Genomic DNA, 23,745 nt, shown 5'->3' on the forward strand with positions numbered 1-23,745 from the left:
TTGACCTTCTTCATGGAGATGTCGCACTGCACAGCTCCTCCTAATGAGGGAAGCCTGTCCCTTTTAGTGTGCTCTCCATGTTCACCTCCATTTCCCTGTGTGGGAAGGGAAAGAAGAGTTTTCCTCTTTCCCCTCCTGCCAAATCCCTCCATTAAGACCCAACTTGTGAAGCCTGAAAAGTGGATATTGGAACACAGCAGTTTTCAGAGGTCTGAGTGCTCCCAGTAAAGAGGGACACATTTTTTATGGGTCTGCAGAGCCAGGCTTTTCATATGCTCACTGGTGTACAGCTTTTCTTGCTTGTTAGGTTAAACAGTGAAGGACCAAATACTCTATACCTGCAGCTAATTTACAGATACTGCATGTTTATAATCCAAAGTCCCAAGTGGGAGTTCAAATGAGTGACAGATCTTAATAAGTGTATTTTAACTCTATCAAGTATTTTAAAGGAAGATAACAAGATACTGCCAGCTATTAAGCAATGACATTTCCCTGCTAAGTTCCCTGATTAAACACATGCAGGAAAAACAATGCACTCTACAGGAAAAAAAAGAGCATGTATTGACTCCTTCTGTCAGCCATATTTTCTTAACATAAGCCAACATCAATCAGCCTCCTCACTCAAAGTGCAAATCTCACCATCTCCATGTGGAATATGTTAATGATTCTCCATTAAAAAAAAAAAAAAAAAGGAAAGAAAACACCCACAAAAAACATCTGTGTTTATCAGGTACAAAGCAGTTAACAGGCTCCGATATACACAGTGCTGCTTTCTATATACTACAGAAAGGGTAAGAGGTTCTTCTCTTACCACATAGCAACTTCATTTCAAAGACACTGTAGTAGTTTGACTGACATAAAATGCAAGCTCACAAAGCCAGTCGGGGTGTTCTGATTTGTTAGGGTCTGGTCGGTTTGGTTGTTGTTTTTTTCTTCCCTTCTCTATACTTCTGCCAGCACTGAATTTAGTGTTAATTAAAGTGCTGGCTTGGCACAGCACTAGAAATAAAGCACTCATACAGCTGCACCGTTGAGCAGCAATGCTTGCAGACTACAACAGCAAATGTGAGACAGAGAAGCTTATAGCAGGGGAAATATACAGGTGGACTTCCCCCACTCCATGGGGTCTCTTGCTGCTGAAGGCCATCTGGGCTGCCAAGACAACGTGTATCTGACCACCAACAAAGGGTAACCTCTGTGGTTGAAGAATACAATAGAGCCTAGAAATAAAATATGGCCCTCCTACTACAAGGATCAGAGTTTGCAAAGGAGGCTGTACCACTGTTCTGATCCTCCAAGGACAGTTTTCTTTCCTGAAGTGGAATGATGTAATGAAAATGACATACTTGGTTAAACATGCAGTACTCTGATGAATAAGCTTCTAGTGGTAGGAAATGCTTTTCCACAGAGCTATACACACATCCCAGCACAAGCCAAGTCCTCCCACAAAAGTCTTGGTGAGGAACTAACTGATGAGAAGGAAAACAGGAGATGTTACCTGTGGATAAGGCCAACAGACTGCAGGCCATAAATCAACTGATTTCCATACTCAGTACACAACTGATGGAGAATATTACGGACCAAAGTTTCACATGAAATTATGAGATTAATGCAGTCAGCAAATGACCATTTGTTGTTCTCAAAAGTTGTCTTACATGCAGCTTGCAAAACAGCCTCAGCAGATACTACCTACTACCTCATATGAAAGCAATGTGAGGCTATTACAAATGAAAATAAGAAATAAATTATGCCCATGTATACTGGGGGGGGGGGGATGTTGTCTCCTTTTGCTGATTTGAATAAGCTATGTCATTTCCTCTTCAGCTCATCCTCTGAAGAGTATTAACGTGACCCAGTACTACAATCAAAAACAATGTAAAGATCTGGTGATGAGGTTCATCAAAAGGTCAGGATTAAAAAGCAAGCAGCAAGCACTGCATATAGTTTCTACAAAGCTTACCGCAGGTCATCTAATGTCAGTCTACATCTGAGCACCTACCTGCACATCAGTGCATAAGTACTACTTGTAGCCACTTTGCTCTCCTCTCAAAGCTAAAATCATGGCTCTATAAATGAAACTTCAAGAGTATCCCAGAGCCCATCCAAGCACACTTTGGTGGGGTTTTTATCCCTTTCTTTTTGGCAAACAGCACCCAGATACTGCTCTGGTGCAATCAGCTCTCCTGACAATGTGAAACTCACACTTTAAAGAGCCCACTGACAGATGGATTCAATTTAAAGTATGACTATGAACAGCTGCTGTTGATCACTGCCTTGTAAAGCGAACTCATTCATCACAAAATATTTCAAAAGGCTGAACTTAATGGAACAAATGAATGTGAAAAAGTACAGGAGGTGTAGGGTTAGCGCTGGAGAATGTGTCAGATATAAAAAGCACAGTTACGGTACTGCTATTAATTTATTCCTGTAAATGCTGCCTCCACTCTATTAGCAGCATTCTCCAGATTCTCAAAAATCCAGGAGGGGAGCCTGAATGAGAAGACGTAATTAAATACTCCTTAGTGAAGGCGATTTTAACTAAGTGAGCCTCTGATGGGACCTGACAACAAGTTCAAATTGTGCTGGGGAAATCTTCAAGATGACAAGCCCTGAAAAAAAAATGCTGGAGGGAGAGGAGGTTATTTCTGCAGGTGCTCTACCGAGGCAAGAAGTCCCATCAGCCATGCAAGGGGGCCAGGCACTCTGCCTTCACACCTTCTCTTCAAGTACTCTGAGAGGCTTTGCTGATTTTAAAACGATTTCATCTTCCTCTTTGATCCTTCAGTATGGCTGCAGTCAAGAGCAAAGCAACCTTGAAAGTACAAATGAAACCACCAATTACAATGGTCTCTGAAGAGATGGGGAGCTGACACACAACTGAGTAATTCACACTTGCTTTGTTTGTTTGTTTTTTAAAGTTCAGGAATTACACAGAAAAAGTAGATATTTCAGACTTCACTGTATTTGTCATGGCCACTAGCTCATCTCTGAATGACTCAGTTTTCCCCAGAGTGCTTCCTACAAATTATGAAGGGGCAGCTTCACAGACACAGGGAACAAGGGTAATAGGTGGAGAAGAGAATTTTCCACGAACTGCCTCATGTGGTAATTCACTCTTGCCAGCACTTGCTAGGGCTCTCTAACAAGGGGAGAGAACAATGTTTCCAAGACTTTCTTGAAGGCACTTCTTTATCTAGAAGTGGTATTTATTCAGACAACTATAACATCCAACTATAACTGTACCAGTGCTACTTCATGGAAAAAGCATGCAAACCTCATGTAGAATATTCGTATGTATATTCTAATTTTCACACACTTTCTTATCAATATATAGTTATGACACCAGATTTTCCTATCTTAGTATGAAAAATACTCATCTATTTTGAGCTGCAGTAAATTTAATAATAATTTGTTTATTGATAAATGGAGAATAAAAAGAAATAATAAGCCACACAGGGTCTCCCCGTTTTTTTTCTCAGTGTAGCAAATGTAATCATCACAGTGGCAGGAAAAAAGGAAAAAAAGAAAGGTCATTCAGATAATAGCATTTCCCTCTTTCCTTCTGCAGAGTACATTTTTCAGTCTACTTCTCTACCTACTCCAGCCCAGGAAAGAAGACAAAGCTCAGGTGTCATAACCTTCTGCAAATAAAGCGTATCGACTATCCTGCATTTCCCCTTCTATGCAATGGAAAAAAGATACTACTTTGCCACCACCCAGTCTCCTGCTACCTGGTATGAAAGCAATGTGAGGCAGAAATTAGTAGATTAACATCACGTCAATAACTAGCTGTAAGACAACAGTTTTGTTGTTTAACTCATTTTGGGGAGCAGCCGACCATTGCTAGGATATGCGTTCTGATGCGGGAGTGAAAAGCAGCGCTGTTTTAGATGCAGGAACCGAGGCACGTGCACACTATTGCTCACACACCCTCAGTAAAGGTTATTCATCACCACAGCAACCTCTCAAAACAAAGGTGGAAGCCAATTCAAACAGCCCTTATGACAGAGGATGAAGGGTGCTCTCTGCATACACCATACAGGGGGCTTTTTTGCTTGGGTTTGGTTTTCTGTCACTGGATGTCATTTACTGATTTGATTTTCAGCAGCCAGCATGCAGAGAATAGCCGTACTTATATATTAAATGTAAAATTCTTCTATAGGCCCAGTTAAAAGGGCAGAGAAGAACGCACTGATACACAGTTCCTTCTTGCCACGTGGCTGAGCAAATGCCATACTCTTACACATACCCACATACCTTCCTTGTAGGTTCCCCTATCTAATAGCTGCTGTAAAATAAACAACCCACCTAAACTCAAGAAATAGCCCAACCTGTTTAACCACCACTTCTTCCTCCTTCTCCCCTCATCACTCTTTTTCTTCACATCCTCTTTCACTCTGTGGGAGCTTAATGATATTAGATACAGTAAGACAATAAAATAACTGTAAACTCAGCACAAACAAAAAGCAGAATGTCTCTTCTCTCCCCAAATCTGGAAAAAGCAAACCCCAGTGCTTCCCCAAGTGATGGGAAGACAGAGATTATGACCATTTCTAAACCTTTTCAACTACAAGTCAGAAGGAAAAACCACTATCTGTAATGACAAGCTGTCAACACTCGTCGAGCATCGTGGCTCTCATTTGTGTCACTGATCCTTTGCCTGCAGAGCAGGGCACATGGGCATCAGCAGCCACACTGCATGCAATGACAAAACTCAAAAGCCCACATCTTTCTATTTCTTCAACAGCAAATCTCCCACCTGAGCAGCCAGGTCTTGATGCGAGAATGCCCCCCCTATCTTCAGGATTTAAAAGATAGGGTAAACATATGTTCTGAAATACAGGATTAAAGGTTCCTAGGAATTTGATTTTGTAAACAGAAAACACAGGTGACCAGAGCAGATAACACAAAGCCTCAAAAGTTACTTTCATTTACAATCGACAAGAAGTTAAATTTTTCTGTAATGAAACCACAAGAAATACCCACCTAGCTTCAGTGATTCCACAGATCTAAGCAAAATGTATGCCAACAGAAGAGTGGTTTGATTTATACCAACTACTTAGGCTAACGTTATTCTTAAATTTCAAAATAATCATTGATAGCTGACCATTAACCATTTGCAGGCTTATGATGGCCTTCAATTTCTGTCAGTGTGCTTCAGCATCCCAGCAACACAAACCAACAGCTGGGGCAGGAGATTCATTTACCCCATTCTGCAATATTTGTAGTAGCCAATCACTTTGGTTTAATACTGCTCTGACACCAAAAGACGCCTATAGTTACGAAAAAATCAGAAATGAAAAAAAAAGCAAAACAGAGAGAAAATTCAGGTTACAGATAAAAATTTAAACTGCACTTTCAAAAGAGCACACTGCACTTGCAGCTATCAAGAGGCAATAAAGTGGGATTGAAAGTAAAGTGCTAAATGCTATCTAACCCCACAAGCAGGACACTCTTCATGAACACTGAACTTGAAGCTCTGTGCTCTATTAATACAGTGCTCTCAGAAACAGAAAAAAACAAACCTTCATTTGAGCTCACATGTATTAAGTACAGCCATAGGCAAAGCCATCAAACTGGATGTACTCATAGCACAAGGTGATGTATGTCATGGTGTAATCAGTACTTGATGTGATAAGCAGGCATTGGATGACTCAATCTTTATTTGTGCAGCTAATTTTCAATGCACCTCCCTGATGATCCTGGGTTTTGAAGGAAGTCTTTTCGCTTGGAAATGCTTTCCCACCCACACTACAGGGCAGCAAAGGTTTTTACCTTTTCCTCCATGCTGGCATTCAAGCTTGTGTGTCAGACTGGGATCACAGATATGACAGACAGCAGCTAGTCTTAAATTTGGGAACTTCCTGACCAAGACACAGACATGCTTCCACTGTAAGAGAATAATCTTTATCTACATTAAATTATTAGGCTTATAGAAAATCTGTGGACTCTTCTCACAACTGAAAACTTAGTGGAAAAAAAAAAGTGCACCTACCCAAGTGATAACGATTTTAAATAAGAAACATTGCTCTGGTTACTCCTTTGCTCTCGCTATTTCTGTACACTAAGAAAATAAACTGCAGCAATTTTAAAACCTTTCTTCTCCAAAGATGTTGGAGTTAGCACTAAAGTTGATACACAATTTAAGCACTGGGGTTTCAGAATTCTTGAGCAGTATAAAGGAATTGTGTCTACCTTCAGTGGTTCCCAAGATAGCAGCTGGTATGCCTGAACTGAAGCAGGAAAAGCAGCAGTAATGAGAATGAGGGGAACTCAAGGACAGATACCTTCCAACTTACAAAAAACCCATGGATACTTGACAATAGCACCAAAATTTTTTTCCAAACTTTCCATTAATTAAAACCTACTTGGTTTAGCTTGGTTTAATACACTACTGGACCTTGAAATAATGTTCCTTGTTCTGCCTTTGCCTCCTCCAGCATAAAGCCAGACTTACCCTCATAATTTTTAGGCCCAAGTAATTTTCCAACTCTGCTGCTATTAAGTTAGCACGTAAAACTCAGTACGGCACTGATCTCCAGGCATTTGTCCAAATATTCCAATGAGCACTCTTAACAACGTGGTAAGAACCCGAAAGAGTCAGACCGGAGCCCAGGAAGTGTAGTGCCCATTCCACACCCATCCCTACAGGGGACTCCTTCTACCTTCTTAAGAAGATAACTTAAAGTGGTTTTGCTTAAAGCATCAAACTTCAACTCTGATATTCACAGGAAAATTCAGTATGTGATGCTGAGCTGTATCTATGCTTTAATGGGAGTCTATCCATGTACAGATAGGCTACTTCACCCAGATTTCACAAAGATGTTTAAATGATTAACAACAGCTAAGAGCACATATGTTGCTTTTAACAACGAACGTGTGCTTTCCAGACCAGGCTACAGCTCATCAATAATTCCTTGGTGCAACACTCCCAGGAAGACAGCAGTCAGGCCAGCATGACAGAGACTTAAATAAAGCAGGGTGTTACAAGGTGCAAGGCAGCACTCCACACATTTGCTGTCAAAGAATCACAGCATTTCAGCTGCTGGAAGAAGCAGATTGCCATTGTTCTAACAAGGGAAAAAAAAAAAAAACCTCACAGATGGAAGAAACTGACTGGAAACCACCTTCAAAATAAGAAAAAAAAATTGATAACTATTATCTTTTGCAGAGAGGGTATGTCTGGTATTTAACTGAAGACAGGACCATGCTTCAGAGGTCAAAACAAGCACACTCTTTACAAAGCATCTTCAAGAGGAAGCTGGGGATGAAGTTTGTGCACAGCCACCCAGAGATTTAAACAGGAAGGAAAAAAGAAGAAAACCATGCACTTACATAACAGGCTTTGGGGAGTTTCATTTTCTATTCAGCTGGAAAGGGAGTGAACAAGCATGCGTGCACTAACACACACATTTTTAATCATCCTCATGCTGAGAGCAGCCAGTCACTACTTCTGTTATCAGAGCCCCACAGCTTGTATTTCCAGGCTATGAAGCACTAAGTCAAAGGTTATAAAATCTCCTCCAATTAAAAAATCATGGCTGATATTGTCTAGTACAACACACCAATTGCTACGGATTTGAAGTTTGGTCTCACCAGGAAGTTACTCATTCAGAAGAGGGAGGGGAAAAAATAATCCATAAATATACAAACAAATAGCAAGGATTTCCTAAGATTAGCTGGTAACCTGGACTGCTCTCATTTTTAATAAGCTTGTCAGTTACCCTATGGGAAAAACAAGCAAGGCAGGCGAACCTTTGCATCCAGAAATTTACAGTTTGCGACAAGGTGCCAGTTGTTACAGAGAGAGAGAACCTGCACTTATGTGCAACTCACCAGTAACTGCTTGTGCAAATGCCACGTGCCTGGGATTAAAACCCTGGGTAGATGCTGTCCCTGCCACTGCTTGATTCAGATCAAATGGCTGGCATCTCTCCAGTCACTCAGAAGGCAGTTGCCCAACAGGACAAATCACTGAAAAAAAATAAAGAGACAGGTTCAGCTTTGTATAATGTGCAGTGGAATTACAATTGGTTAGACTTGCTAAGCACTGACTTCTTAAAATGAGATTTCCCTTATTGTATGAGAGCGAGAAGTACGTTTCTGATTCGAGCCCATCTTCTACTGTCCAACATGAACTTTCTAAATACCAGGAATACAAAACAAGAACTCCTCTAACAATGTAACAAGAATCTGATAGTCAGCATACCTGGACAACCTCCACCCTAAACCCTGCTTTCAAGAACAGGCTTCAGGGTTGGGTGAGGAGGTTACAAAACCTGACAGGACCACCAGAACTGAGAAGGCTGCAAACCCAAAGGGAATGAGAGTGTTAACACATTTGAAACACATTTTGCAAAAGCTTGGTCATGCATAAGGATGGAGGTATTGGTGAGAGTGGAACCCCTTCCTCACCTCACTGGGGCTGGAGCCCATGGGGTTCTAGGGGAGAAGGACGAAGGAAAGGAAGAGTAAGGTGAAAACCAAGAGGAGAGGCAGAGGAATGAGACAGCAAATGCTGTCATTTTTAGATCGACTGATTGACTGATTTATTGTTCACAGTTAAAGTAATCTCAATTTTCCCATTTTCTCCTCAATTTTTTTGCCACCTCTCAATTTTGAATCTGACAACATTAAGAGTTCAGACAAGCTTAGTCCTTTTCTACTTCATTTCTTTAGTTATATCCAACAATTTGTTCTAACATGGATGTACCTACAAGTCACTCCCAGCTTCCTAGCTGCACCATCCAAGGTCCTGACCAGTCCTTCAAATTTTGCCAAACCTGCCCTGTTTATAACTGAATTTTTTCATGAGTTACTCTTTAGGACATCACTTTGACATTAATCCAATTCAGTGACTTTTACAAGAGATTCCATTCCCCCTTCCTCACAGGGCCAGCCCTGCAGTGATGCTTTCCATTTTATGAGAAGTCCAGTAAAAAATAATTAAAAAGTACAGATTGATTTGATATAGCAACAGAACTAGGAAGAAGCAGTACCAAGTCAATCAGTAACAGGGCAAGTTGCAATAGGTCAATTCAGTCAAACTGAATTGATCCAGTAGTTGCATATTAGTATAGAAGGTAGCATATTGAGCTAATTTACACACTGAACCTTATCAAGTTGCTTACTAATATGACCAAATTATAGAGGTGGTTTATCTGTTAATCACATAGTTCTGTCCAAAAAAAAAAAAAAAGAAAAAAAAGTATTTTAAGGAGAGAGAGGCAATTATTAATGGTTTGCTGATCAGGAAACCCATGTTGAAGAAAGGACAATACATAGGCGCAACACTGTAAGGTACCATGAGCTGCCTTCCATCCATACCTCATTTCCCAGCCACAAGGCCCAGCCTTTCCCAGCCCACGGGCCTTAGGCAAGACCCTCTACCTCTCCATGCTCATTTTCTCCCTTGGAAACATAGATAAAGGTTACAGTGTTCTTAATAAAGTAAGAGTGCAAACGATGAGGAGCACTCTAACAGCCAGGTATAGCTAGCAGCCCATCCAGTGCTTGCCAATCCTCTTGGGCACTGTGAGAAGGTTGCCACTGATTTCAGAGGAACCAAGGTCAACCACTGAAAAAGCAACAGAACAAAAAAGCCTTCAGGAGTAATCACAGTGAGACCTTTTTGTGTAAGTCTCTCTCTTAAAAGGGCAAGGGGGCAGACACAGCTACCTGAGGATATACCAAAGTGGAAAAAGTTAACACTAAATAAGACAGGGTCTTCCACAAAGCTCTGAGACAAGAACAGGCTTGGCTTCATACATATTGGCTTCATATATATTGGCTTCATACATATGTATAAACACATACATATGTATACGTATGTACATTAAAAAAGTGGACAGACGACACCTCTTTTCTTTCCTAATAGTAATGTGTGATCTCAGTATCTTCTCAGCAGTATAGAAGAATTAACTAATTCTGATAAGAAAGTACAAAACACACCAGCATTTCACTGTTTCCAAGCTTATCTCCAAAATTTGCATCAGGTTTGCGGATTCCCATCTGAAAGCCCGTGTGAAACAGAAAAGGAAAAAACAGATTTCACTGCTGAGCCTCAGAGCTCCTCCTCATGAATGTGATTTTACTGTCTGCAGCCATGGACATGAACACGGTTAATGAATAATGACTGTGCAAACAAAATATCAGACAATGACAGGAGGGGGAGGGAAGGATGAAATAACTGTGTGGGTGGCTTGGATTGGATTTGGCATCAATTACAAAAATTTATGCCCTTTTAATTGTAGGAAAAAGGCTTTGCTAGAAAGATAAGACAGACAGGACAATAAAACACTTTAGTCTCCGGATTTAAATGTATGGAAATGGAAAGTTTCAAGGTTAGGGTTTTCATTATGTTTTCTTTCTGTAACAAAAAATTTATCTCTTTCTCAAAAATTACACCTGACTCTGTGCGTAAACCTTCAGCTCGTTTCAAAGCTGCTACAGCAGATTTGTTCTGCTTTTATCACTCTCTGGGAATATTACTTACTACAAGTAGGACTGCCTCCTACAAGGTACAAGGTATTTTTCATTTCCCTTCTAGTAAGAGCCCAAGTAAGTAGGAGTTACAGCCACTCGAAGAATCAGTCCAACAACCTATCAACATCACTTAAGATCCTCCCCTGATTGGTTCCATTGAACATATTATCAAAAGAGGGCACTAGAGATTGCTCCCTGTTTCATTCAGGCTGCACAGTGCATGTTTCTTTCCCTGGTCTTATTTGTAATTCCAGCAGCTCATGCCAGATTCTCACATGTGCAAAATGCCTAATATAAGCACGTGAAAAGCACTGTCCTCTGTAATCCTTTAGTAACCCAGAGTAGCTCTATAATATCCTTTAAAAAAATAGTAATAAAATAAAATGGAAAAGGATATCTCTCTACAATACTCACAAACAATTCCTCAGCTACCCAATACAGAAAAACCATTCACAGCTCTGGATGTTTTACTGCCACTCTGTACTTCTACAGCTCTTTTTCTGTAACACCAACAGTCACACAACCCATATTTACATGATCATTTCTACAATGAGCTATAACCACTTCTGCATAAGTGCTATTTTATAAACAATGTTTTTACTACCCTAAAATTTATAATCACCATTTCTATTATTCAGTATCTTTCATCAACAGATCTCAAACAGTGTTTAGATTTAATCATATTGCCCAACTACCTCTGCAGATGTGTCTTACAAAGTGAAAGCACAATTATACAAGGCAGAATTTATCCAGGAAATAGGAACTGCGATACTTAATCTTGCCTAAATAACAGAGAGATAATTTAAAGTAAGGTATCTACAAAGAACAGTGTCCATGCCAAGAGACTGTTGGTATTAGTTTTGCAAAGAGGGGACAGAATGTTCTCTTCCAAAGCACCACAAAACAAACTTCCTGAACCAATGTGAGTTTTCTTTTTGCTTGTATTTAATCCAAGTCAGTGAAGCCTGGCCAGATTTACTTAATCAGGAGAAAAAAAAAAAACCACTTACAATTAATTTGGCATAGCCTTGTCTTGAAAAAGCACAGTCACACCCTTGAAATTGAGTGGAACCTGCCACCTGAACAAACCTAGAGCCACTGCTGCTCTGTGAAATCAATAATAATAGCTTGGAATGGTTTTTTTGAAGGGGTTTTTGTCCCCCTTTTTTTTAATGCTACTGTCTTGATGCACACCAGCAGGGTTTGAAAATGTGCAGGTAAGAGTTGCAGCATGTTGAGATGGTAAAGAAGCACAGAAAAAAGAACTTGAAGTAATGAAATACCAGTTTAGTTAACATAATGTTTTGCTCCTAAATCAGTCATATTTGTCTTATAGCCAAAAAAGGCAGAAACTACAAACAAAATCCCAAACAGGGAAGAAAAAAAAAAACCAAACCTAAACCAACAAAAAGCCAAACCTCATAACCAAATAAACCAAAAACCAACAAAAAACCCATTCAAATGAACTAACAAAAAACCCAAGCAACTTCAGCTCAGCTTCTATGTCCTTTTGCCTTTCAGGAGCTGATGGGTAAGTCCACAGGGAAAAGCATCTTTGCCAGACAAAATGCAGGAAAGCTTTACTGGTTAGGTCAAAAGAGGCAACATATCGGTTAGTGTCATGCTTCTGTAAGCACTGTACAGAAATCATAATGGATTTAAAAAAATTATATACACCCTCTACCCTACATGAGGACACTGAGCTTCCAAAAAAAACACTGATATGTAACTGTACAACAGATCTGTTTATATGTACATCTGTGAAGCTTTCTTGGCTATCAGAAATCCTCATGTCACAAACCATGCGATGCAAAGCTACTTCCAGAACCACTAGAAATAGAGTTTCCACCACAGATGTACCAGAGGCATAGCTGTCATAGTTGCCATACAAATGCCCATCTCTTCTCACAGTGTCATGGTCTAAAATGTTGCATCATTTCACTTGAAACTGGAAGAATGCCAAAACAGATGGAAACCTCCACACAACTTGTATACAAGTCAGATATTTCTTAAGAAGATGATATTCAACAATATCACTTAAAAATGCTGCACTACAATCCCATTGTAGAAGAGTCATCCCAAATAAACCAACAAAATACCCCCCAGAACTGGGAAAGATATTTAAAAACAAACAAAAATCCCCAAAACAAAACAGCCACTGTTCTCATCCTCAACTTCTGGCAGGGTGTACAATGAAATCTCACCTACTTTTATGTTCCTCCTGCTACAATATTTAGGTTTCAAGATCCGCAAGGATCAGGTTTATTCACTGGAAAACAAATCAGTACCATTTTTATTTTGCAATAGGAAACAAATTATATTAGTCTCAGGTTTTACAAAAGTTGTTTTCATATATTCAACTTGGATCCAACTTCTAAACCCGAGTGCATAAATGTTACACTGGCAAATATGCATAAACCCTCAGTCTCCCTGCCAGAGGCATATTTTGATAGCATTCCTAAAATTATGCTTTTTTAAATTGAAGTGAGATTATTAACAAAAGAGACTCACATGGTTAAGTTTCTGCCTTTCTTAAGTCAATAGACAGTTGGTCTTACATTTCAACTGACCCCAGATTTCTCATTAGCACTACAGAACACAAACCTATCTCTTCAGATACATGCATGCAGTAAGCAAACAAAACTGAGAGCAGCATATTATTCAGGAATATTAGATTATGGTCTTCAAGTACCATTACAGACTTTAAGAGGATGCACACAGAGAGTATCGCAGTGGGGAACAGACACATGGATTTTAGCGGCTCAAATTCCCCACCTACCTCCCCAACGGGAGATAAGATTGTGAATACCTTTAAAAACTGCATCAACTCTCAGGCCGTTGACAAGGACTGATGTAGCTTAAAAGATGTGTGGGAAGCATCACATATGGTACTGGAAAAAGCAGTAAGAAAAATAATCTGTTTTTCGGAAAGGAGCAGGGGGGCACAAGAAGGGGAAGGTGTTTTTCTATTTGCTCCAAAGGCTGCTCACAACAGAGCTGCTCAGTCCTTGATTCCCAGACTTACCACATCAGGTATGACATGAAGAGCATTTTAATATCCATTCCCAGCTACTACCTTGTGGCAAAAGCACCCATCATCTCCCTGTTCACCATGTAGGTAGTTTGCATTCCCCCTGCACCACCAAAAGACTTAGTTTATTTCATTTTCTTTCATCCTACTATTCCCTTAGAAAGGGAAGTCATTTGCTACAGGTGCTCAGAGCAGCAGACACTAGACTGTGAGAAGCACTGTGCTGGTTCTTCTAGCTGACCTTTTTTTCTCAATTTTCCTGTTTAGCAACAGGAAAAGAACTCCAGATGACATTCCTTGGAAATACAGAAACAAAGAGGATATGCACAGGCTAGGGTAAAACAACATCCATCCTTTGCATATCTCAGCACTAGAGCCTACCAAAACGTCCACTGTCCTCAGCAGCAAAGAAAGTGAACTTTCCCAGCTGATTGCTATCAGGTCCTTCCTCTACTAACCCTCTTGTAAAATGAGAGCTGAAATAATCCAGGCAACTGTCCCACTGTAGCCTGACAAGTCAGGTTCCTCTTATTATTTCAGAAAGGCAAAGCACACCACACAAAATTCCCAGGATTTATATTGAAATATAACAAATAAACATGGCTATAAAATTTTCTGATCTTTCCTTGTGTAATTCCATTATAGCCATTTGTCATGTCAGAGTTCCAGAGAAGTGGAGGAAGAAAGCCAGAAAAAAGGGAATCTCTTTGGAAGAAGGATGAAGAAGCACAGTATCACAGTATCACAGTATGCTAGAGATTGGAAGGGACCTCAAAAGATCATCTAGTCTATATTCATACAATATTTATATTTATAGATACATTCAAGCAGCGTGAATGAATAGTCAGTAAGTGGAGGGATAAGAAGAAAACTCGTGGTCAGAAGGTGAATAACTGAACATTTGATTGCCCGTTATAAATCGAAAACTGTACAGTTATTAATCCTTCCTCAACCTAATCCTCCCTAACTCTGTTATCACGCTGCAAAACTGTGTCATCACGAAAATCTTAAACCACTGATACGCGGATTGACTCCACAATCCATTAGAGTTGTAAAGCAGGTATGCTTTATTCAGCACTGAGGCGCAGTTGATCCTCCAAAAGCATGCACACCCCCCTCTGCCACTCAGTTCATTTATATAACATATAATGATTACTTCAACATGAGATTGCTTCATGCTTAATACATATGCAAAACCTATTCCCGTCTAGTATTATAATTAGTTTTCTGGCATTCGTCCCATTGGTGCGCCTGCGCAGTGCCTCCTGGTGGTGGTCGTTAGGGGGTCGTGAGGATGAAGGCCTTTAGTTCCTTTTCATCACCACGAGTAACCTCTTGCTTTCACGCAGACTCAATAAGGTTTCAACTCCTATCCAAACCTTAGGTTCGGCACAAGCCGGTTTTATGTATCTTAAAGCAGAAACTTGTCAAGTTTGCAAATTGCGTTACTCTGGCTATCTTTTGTTCCTTTTCTTTCTAAAGATACTATTTGAACATGAATGTCTTAAATATTAAGCTATGAATCTTATCTACTACAATTCTGCCTAGCAGCTGTAACTCCTACAATTCTGCTTCACCATTCTAGCAACTTTGACTCCTACGGCTCTGCTTCACCAAGCACAGCGACTGCTTAAGCAAGAAGGCACAATGTTAATCCTTTATTTCCTGGTATCATCACGACACCTGTTTATCAAAGAAAGCACAAAAATCACACAGCCTCTTGAAATCACTTCTATAAAGAAAAGCACTAGAGGTTTCCACACCAACATACCTACAAAATTCCACCACATTACAGCGACTATGGTAATAAATGTTATTTTAAGCACAGCCTGTAGCAATAAATCAGTTTTAGTGCCAATAATTTTCTCTCTGTAGCTAAGAGGCAAGAGGAGATTCCCCATCATGATGCAATCAGAAGTTGCTTCCAAGCTATATCAAAACTTGGATTCATGAACTTTTTATCTCAAGAGAATAGACACAGCCTCTGCAACACCTAAAACTGCTATCAAGCTAATAATTTTTTTCCACACTCAGACACATCAAGTTACATTGTTTATACTCAATAACAAAACCAGATACTCTTCATTATTACATGCTATACTTTCCCTGGGAATCACAGGCACAGTATCAACATATCTGGACATCACAATTTTCAGTTCATCTCCACATTTTCTCAAACACCATTTCTTACCTATGCCTTTACATTTATCCCTAATTAGAATTGCTCATCTAGTACACTGGGGTCACAGTATTGCTCATAAGTGATGTTTTCCTGTCTCTTCTGATATTGCCAATCAACATAATAAAAACATCTGCTCAAAGCAACCTGTTATGCAGCTCAGCAGCTAATGACCTTTTTTCTTCTACTCCATCAGTGGTACTGACCACAGTCTTTGAACTCATTACTACTTTCTGTATAACCTCTACTTCATGAATTAACAGTTTATCAGAATTAAATATGTTTCATTCTATAGCATTTCAAGCTAAATCATCCTAAAAATCAATGCAACTACAAAAAAAAAAAAAAAAAAAAGGGTTTGTAATAGCTGTTATTAGTTTAGTAATGCAGCTGGGAGACAGTAAACCTGTTTTCAGGCCAACTCTCAGGCCTAAAGAAGTAAGTGATGTGTTACTTTGTCCAAAGAAGAAACAGGGACCTAATAGTCTGCTTAGTCTGCAACAAGGACTAGGTGGCAATTTTCTTGGGGCTACTCTATTCCTTCAAAAGAATCTGCAAATCTCCCAATAGAGCATAACTAAAAAAAATAGAGATTTAAACTACAAAACATAATTTTATAGTATTTGTTGCTACCACTTTACTTGTTCTATTGTTAGTTCCCATTGCACTAGTAGACAATCACCAGAAGCAATCCAGACTGGAGTAAGACTCTGGGCAGGACAGAGCTACTCTGAAAGGCATGAATTTTTTGAGACCTTGGGTTAAATAGTCTCTTCAAATCCTACATAAGAACAACAAATATGATGGTTCCTTTGCTGTAAGACAAGGTCCCCTAACTCCATTTCCTGTAGGTGATGATTGGTAGCAATAATTGCCAAGTACCACCATGTTCTACAATGGACAACTACAAAATAAGAGTCCTTAAATTAATTTCTATCTAAATACTCCCAAGTCTGAGCTAGGAATCTACAAAACCTACCACTTATGGTTTCTCTTGCTAATGTTTCTATTATTGAGGCATATTGAAAGGTAATGTTTTCAGTAATGTCCTGCAGGAATGCCCATCTAAAAGTTAAGAGAATACAAAAAGGAAATCCCCGTGTTTAAATACCTTCCATATTTTCTATGCATCTCTCTTCCTCCATTTTATAATTTCAGAACAAGAGTGTTTGTCCTTGAGCTGATCCCAGTTTCTTTCTGACTTTCCTGTATCATCTCATCCATGCTTTTATTTGTCTTACTAATAATAACCTGATCCTGCAATGAGGCACATACACATACAGAAGTCTAATTAACATTCATTTTAGACCTCAAGCAGGATTTATATCACAAACAATAAAACAAGACTAATCCTGGGCTAACTGATCATACACAAAAACAAACACACAAAAAGCTCAACCTCCCTGCAAACTAAGGAAAAAATTAAAAGCCTCAAACACTGTGCTTACATTGATACTATGTCCTGGCTCTGTACTAACCTATCTGTACACCACTTGTATTTTCGCATTATTTTTCCCTAGCAATTATCATAAAAATACACTAAGCTAAAGCAATACAGCTAGACAAATCCAGAACCACACAGCCAGAATAAGGGCATTAAAGATCTACAGGACCAAAAGGGACTTTTGTGCATCCCATCCGAAGCAAAAGACATGAAACCCAGATGAAAGCCAGCCCATTAAGTTTCTTCTTCGGACAAAATAACACATTGCTTTTTGCATTAGACCTGAGAGTTGGCCTGAAAACAGGTCTGCTGTCTCCCAGCTGCATGATAATACCTAACACTTGGTTGCCAATATCAACAAAGTATTTTAATTGTGTTTGGGTTTGTACACTGCATGGAGTCATGTATTATCACTACCATGCTTAACATACTGAAATATAAAATTCCTCTGAACAAACAACTCCTAATCCAATGTTTCATCATTTTAATCTTACAACTGGGGAATAGGATTCTACTGGGGATAACAGTTAAATAAAAGTATAACACTGCTCTACGCATTTAAAATAATGTTCATCACCTTGTTATTTTATGCAGTCAAAACTATACTTTTAGGCTTGCAATTCTGGCTATAAAATTTCACATTCATGGTGCTGAATCAAAAAAAAACCCTGGTAAACAAATTCAAGAAAAATGTATATAAAATAGTGTTTAGGCTGGAAGAGGTTATGCCATATCTTCATATGGAGCAATAAAATCAGGATCAAAATACAAAACTAAAGGTAAGAGGTTGTAATGGAAAACCTGACAACACGGATACCACAAAACACACCTTACACATGTGTATTACCAGGTGTGAAACAAAAGGAGAAAGCTTTTGCTGTGTTCAGAGCACACCTAGTGCAAACCCATGAAGCTCCTATGTACAACACTTTTCTTCCTCACCATCTCTCCCACAGAGCAGAAACCTGGCAGAAACTCTTGGTGCTACTGAAAGCAAGGAAAGTGGCTGGGTGCTCAGCAAGCCTCTCAACTTCTGTTATAGCAAAACACACTAAAGCAAAGAAAGACAAAAATTTGGGTAACTCTCCTGGGAAGTTTATTTTTTTGGAATATTATAAAAACCAGAGAAGAGAAACATCCCCTTTTAAGCCTACTCAAGAAAGTAACAGTTACCAGCCTAACGGAAGCTGACCTTTACCAATTGTTTGCAAGAGACATGATGAGGTGTGAAACTCTAGAACCCTCTTGCAGGATGTCAGGAAACCCACTGCATTATTTACATAGCCCAAGCAGTGTTGTTTGTCTTTAACTTCAAAACAATTTGTGCACCCTTGTAAGAGTTTACTAATAAATCCAGTTTCCCTGTTTGCCAGGATGAAATAAAGACTGCGAAAATAAAGGAAGGATGCACATGGGAAGCACACAGGGAAAAGAGAAACCTTTAGATGCATGAGTACCTCCCATATGAAGACAGGCTGAGAAAGTTAGGGCTGTTCAGCCTGGACAAGAGAAGGCTGCGTGGAGACCTCATAGCAGCCTTCCAGTATCTGAAGGGGGCTTACAAGGATGCTGGAGAGGGACTCTTCATCAGGGACTACAGTGACAGGAAGAGGGGTAACAGGTTCAAACTTCAACAGGGGAAGTTCAGGTTAGATAGAAGGAAGAAGTTCTTTACTGTGAGAGTGGTGAGGCACCAGAACAGGTTACCCAGAGAAGTGGTGAATGCTGCACCCCTGGCGGTGTTCAAGACAGAGCCTTGGTGTTGGACAGAGCCTTGGGTGACATGGTTTAGTGTGAGATAACCCTGCCCATGGCAGGGGGGTTAGAACTTGATGATCTTAAGGTCCTTTCCAGCCCAAACCAGTCTATGATTCTATGATCATACTCTGAAGAAAACAATTTCATTTCCCAGGAGGCTGAAAACACTCCTGTCAGTGTCATGCCATGCCAAAAAATAAAATCCCAAACATACACCAGCTACTTCAGGTTGCCCACATAGAACACAGACCTATTAAATATATAAGTTATATCAGCGGATTACACCAAGCACACCCTATGCAAAACTTCCTACAAGTTTCTAGGACTTGTTTTAAAGTAAGATGAATGAAGAAATGGGCCAAGAGATGAAGTAAATGACAGCTTGTAATGAGAATGCTTCTACAAGGACGACCAAAGCTAATACTGACTTTCACAGCGCTGGAGCACTGAAATCTAATTTAGTTTGAAGAAAAAAAGAAATAATAAAATACACTGGTGATGTCTGTTTGTGCACAAATTTTCTTATGAGACGTAAAAAGAAGAGATATAAAAGGACATTAAATACACCCTCCAGAATCAGAATCAGAGAGTTGCCTTCTTGTTTTGAAAGAGGGCAATACTGGCCTGATGATAAGTATTGTAAAAAAGTTTCTACTGGATCTAAATAGAGACATTTTTCTCAAAAACAATCAATAGACCTCATGATGCAAAACTGACATCTGCTTTATTAAAATGCACACATCCTCAGGAGATTAAGTAATTCTGCATGGTCTCACAGATCTAAGGATTCCTAGTACAGGATTTACATGGAAGATTTAAGTCAACTTAAAAATACATGCAAACCCCACACAAATAAGTGGCTACCATCTTTATCACTTTTAGCTTTGTCTCTTTCTAGCATATGGAAATGTACACTATAAGAATTACGTTTCTAATATTAATATTAATTAATATTACCATGAAAGTTGCAAATTTAATCAAAATTATTTACAGGCTTAGCATGAACACAATGGACTTATCAAATGAGCTTTCCACCTACTTCTCTGCAAAATAATCCTCCCATGAAGACAAAAGCACAGTGTTTTACTGAAAGTCTAACTCCAGTCTGAAAATGATTAAGTTAAAATGTATTTGCATAAATGTGTATTTAAAATGTATGTGTATTTTAAACATAAAGAGTAACAGTCTGCTTGTCTAATAGTACTTTCAAGCTTTAAACTCTATGGTATTATGACTTTCTCTTCTTTTTTGTCTCTCATATCACAAGCTTAAATTTAATTGAGATTAATTTGATTTACTGGCCCTCTAGGAATTGGACAAACATAACTAATATATTAGGCCGAAAATTCAATCTTTGATTAATGGGCTCAGGCAGCTCCACAGGGACTCTCAAGTCCTTAAAATAGTTAATGCTCGTGTAAGTGTTGCAGCTTCAGACTCTGGGCTCTTCAGTGAGAACGTGCTAAACACTTTCCCCACCCAAAGGAAAACAAAGACCAGGCAATTCTCTGTAAAGAATTAACAGAATAATAGCTGGACTTATAGTGAAAAGCTTCTTTGTCTTGACAGGCATAAATGCATCTCCCTGCATAAGAGATGATTGTGTTAACTGGAGCACTGCTTATTCTGTTATGCTAAATATTGCCTGAGGACCCCAACGAATCATGAGATGGCAAGGCTACATGCCAATTTATTAAGTTACTTCAGAAGAATGATGCTCAGGCCAGGACTTCGAAGTTCTAAATCTTTCTTATAGGAAATTAATGTAGATGCAGGATGATTTAGAGTACACCAGCAGAATGAATATAAAGCATTCAGCCTGTGCACATCATCTCCTACTCGAGGCTAAGGTAGCTGTCCCACTGAGAGATGACACATTCCACCTACAATGTTAAAAATACCTAAGTCCTTGTCAGTAATAGCTTTAAGTTTTATCATAAATTAACCTGGCAAAAGTTGCTCAGTAATGATGCTGGGCCAGCGACTTCACAAGATACCACAATCTACCCTTGTGAAAGTAGTGAGATTAACATAGTCCACAGTCTGCAGAGCAAACAGCCTTGGAACAAATTCTTTCAGGAAAATTAGGCAGGAAGACGCTATATTTGTAGAAATGGGAGTATAAGTCACTTCGTTCATTTTTTAACCTCTCATTATTTATACTGATACCAGCAATGGTGGGATGGATACTGGAAAGACCAAGAAAAAATAAGTTTTGACCACAGAGTTGTCAACTCACAGCTGGGAATCTAAATACCTCTTCTCTGTTTCTGCAGTTAGTAGCAACAACATGGCAAAGGCCTGTCCCCAAAGTGCTACCGATTTACATGAAACTGCCAAAAATGAAGACTGTTTTCAGTGGGTAAAACCAAACACAGTGGGCAGAGATGGATTTAAAAAAGAAATGCTTACTGCTAAACCACAAAAATACTGCAGCAACAGGAAAATAAGAATATTATATTTAATCACCTGTCTTCCTGAGGGAAGTAAAAACACTTTGCATACAAGACTTACTCAGAGACATAACAATTCACAGAATGAAAAACATGACATATTTTTCATTCTGATTCTTTTCTAGGTACTTGAAGAGCATTTTTGTTTGCACTATAACCACACAATGCTGATACAACAAAGAGCCCATCAGCCCTGTAAATCCTATTTTTAAGTTCCAAGGAGACATGATTATGCATTATTCACGTTACATGTGGATTCTTTTTGACAGTGTGCAAGCTGGCAATATTCTAGCCAGGCAAGAAAAGAATAATTTCCCCATGTATCAATGCTTAGATAGTTCAAAACAAACTAACTTTAGCTTGGCATATTGTTTTTTAGAAATCTGCAATTCCTTTATGATATGACAGTTTCCAGCATCACTTTCACTGTGAATCTCCTTGCAAAACCAGGGATGCAAATCACATTTCTCTGTCACAACCCAATGGAGAACTTCTCATCCAAGCCATGAAGTCCAGCTGAGCACTTCCCAGAGCAAGCACTGGGACACAGCAGCAGATGCAGGAGCTCTCTGTTTAGCTTGTACACAACAAGGAAAAAAATAGTCTGTCCTTCTTATTTTTCCCCTTTGTAAGGTGTTATAACCCCCCTATTTCACTCTATTCTGTTCCCGGTTAAGCCTGACTGCAGAACATGGAGGGGGCTCGGCAAATGTTTCCCTTAATTTGCATGAGGGAAGGAAAATATCTATGGCCTTGCGCAGCCATTCTCAACCAGTGTCCCGGGGGTATGAATTATACCTGTTCTACCTAACTGAATGTTTATTTGCATTCAAGTCAGGACTGGGATACAAAACATCAACAGATTTCTAGTTAGAACCATGTAAAACACTACTCCACTCCCAACTATCAAAGATCATAAAAGAGGTAAAAAAAACCAAAACCAAAGTGTGGACATGCACAATAACTCCCTCTTCTCTACCTCCAGCAAAGGCAGAAGGACAATTATGAGCTTTGGTTTTTGAAATACTTTCCGTTTGCCTCCTCTTCAAGGCCACTTACACAGAAAACAAATTACCTATGGTTTCCAGGTTGGTAACAGAGCTGGTGTGCAAACATGTCTCAGCATAAGGCTTGAGATCACTATCCTAAATGCCTTTGTATCTCTAGCCTTGAGCAAGTTCAACTTGTTTACTAAAACTGGCTTTAAAAAGCCCACCAAAAACCCACAACAAACAAACCAAACATAATCCCTAAAATCTGCAGAACAATATTCTCCAAGGGCAAAGGAACTGGCAGTATTAGCTGAGAACTAGATTCCCCCCATGCTTCTGGGAAAGAATGACATCGCAATGATATCCTGGCAAATGGAAGCTACAGAGTTCCCGAATTACCAAAATGGCCTCTTGCTTACCACAAAGTCATGGAATCCCCACCACAAGCAGGGCTCAAAGACAGTTTGAGCTCAATAAATATCCATCTGTTCTTTATTTTTTACCCCACAGGCGCCATAGCCACCACTGAATGCTGCAAATAAATTGATGATGAGAAGTAGGCAATAGGAAGCTACCATCTGGAACTGAATAAATATTTACAGATGTCCCAACACACCTAGCACAAAGCCTACAGAAGTTAAATGCAACAAACTAGCAGGATCAGACGATGGCAAGAAAGACTCTTACAAAGATTTTGTGGGATTATCAATTACTCCAGGCACATCATGAAACACATGTGAAGTACACCTACAACCAGCAATGCAGGTTGCTATCCCTCCCAGCCTCTCTTCTCTCACCTAGATGTGCTCCAGAACGTGCAAACCAGCATCCACTACAAACAGCTCACAAATGGTGCTAAACTCCTCAGCTAGATTATAAAAAAACTCAAACTCAACATCATAATTCAATCCAGCTGCAAGCTCAGAGAAGCACCCAGCCCATCATCTGTGACCCAGCCTGTGCTGTGCTCCATTGAGTGCCTAGGGGCACCAAAGGGCTGGCCCACAGCCCTACCACAGAATGAGTGGTAAAACCTCACCCAAAATAAGAGAGAACATCTTACACAGAAGGAGAGCAGATGTCACATTCTTGCATGTGGGAGATGCCAGAATCTTAAAAAAAAAACAACTCTTTTGATTAGAGCTTGGCAAAAAAAAGCATAAAAATGAAAGAGGAGGGAATTATTCTTACTAGATAATGTAAAAATATTTACACAACGGTTTCTAAGAGTTCATCGCCACCAAGATTTCCTCCTTTCCTTTAAGTGTATATGCAGCCCCTTTTACTTTCGTTATCTTCTTAGAAGAGGAGTGATGAAAAGGAAGTGCTTGACCTACCCTGGACAAGGTCCAACCTCTAGGACATTAACTTATCTGTGCAATGCTTCAGAAGGAAGCAATGCC

At 39.5% G+C, this 23,745-nt stretch overlaps 1 protein-coding gene across 7 annotated transcripts in view; it reads right to left on the reverse strand.

Moving 5' to 3' along the window:
* Positions 1–23,745, reverse strand: part of EPS8 (EGFR pathway substrate 8, signaling adaptor) — a 136,309-nt gene that overhangs the window by 93,249 nt on the left and 19,315 nt on the right. For 5 of the 7 annotated variants that reach the window (XM_062616728.1, XM_062616731.1, XM_062616735.1 and 2 more), the window contains exon 2: positions 7,837–7,974. The gene's annotated coding sequence lies outside the window, so the exon portion shown is untranslated. Of the gene's footprint in view, positions 1–1,999; positions 2,141–7,335; positions 7,360–7,836; positions 7,975–23,745 lie in introns of those variants that run through there. The other 2 variants (XM_062616734.1, XM_062616732.1) reach the window with 2 other exon arrangements.

The sequence above is a fragment of the Pezoporus occidentalis genome, unplaced genomic scaffold (genome assembly GCF_034315485.1).
Source record: "Pezoporus occidentalis ecotype Australia unplaced genomic scaffold, CSIRO_AGI_Poc_V1 ctg19, whole genome shotgun sequence".
NCBI lineage: Eukaryota > Metazoa > Chordata > Aves > Psittaciformes > Psittacidae > Pezoporus > Pezoporus occidentalis.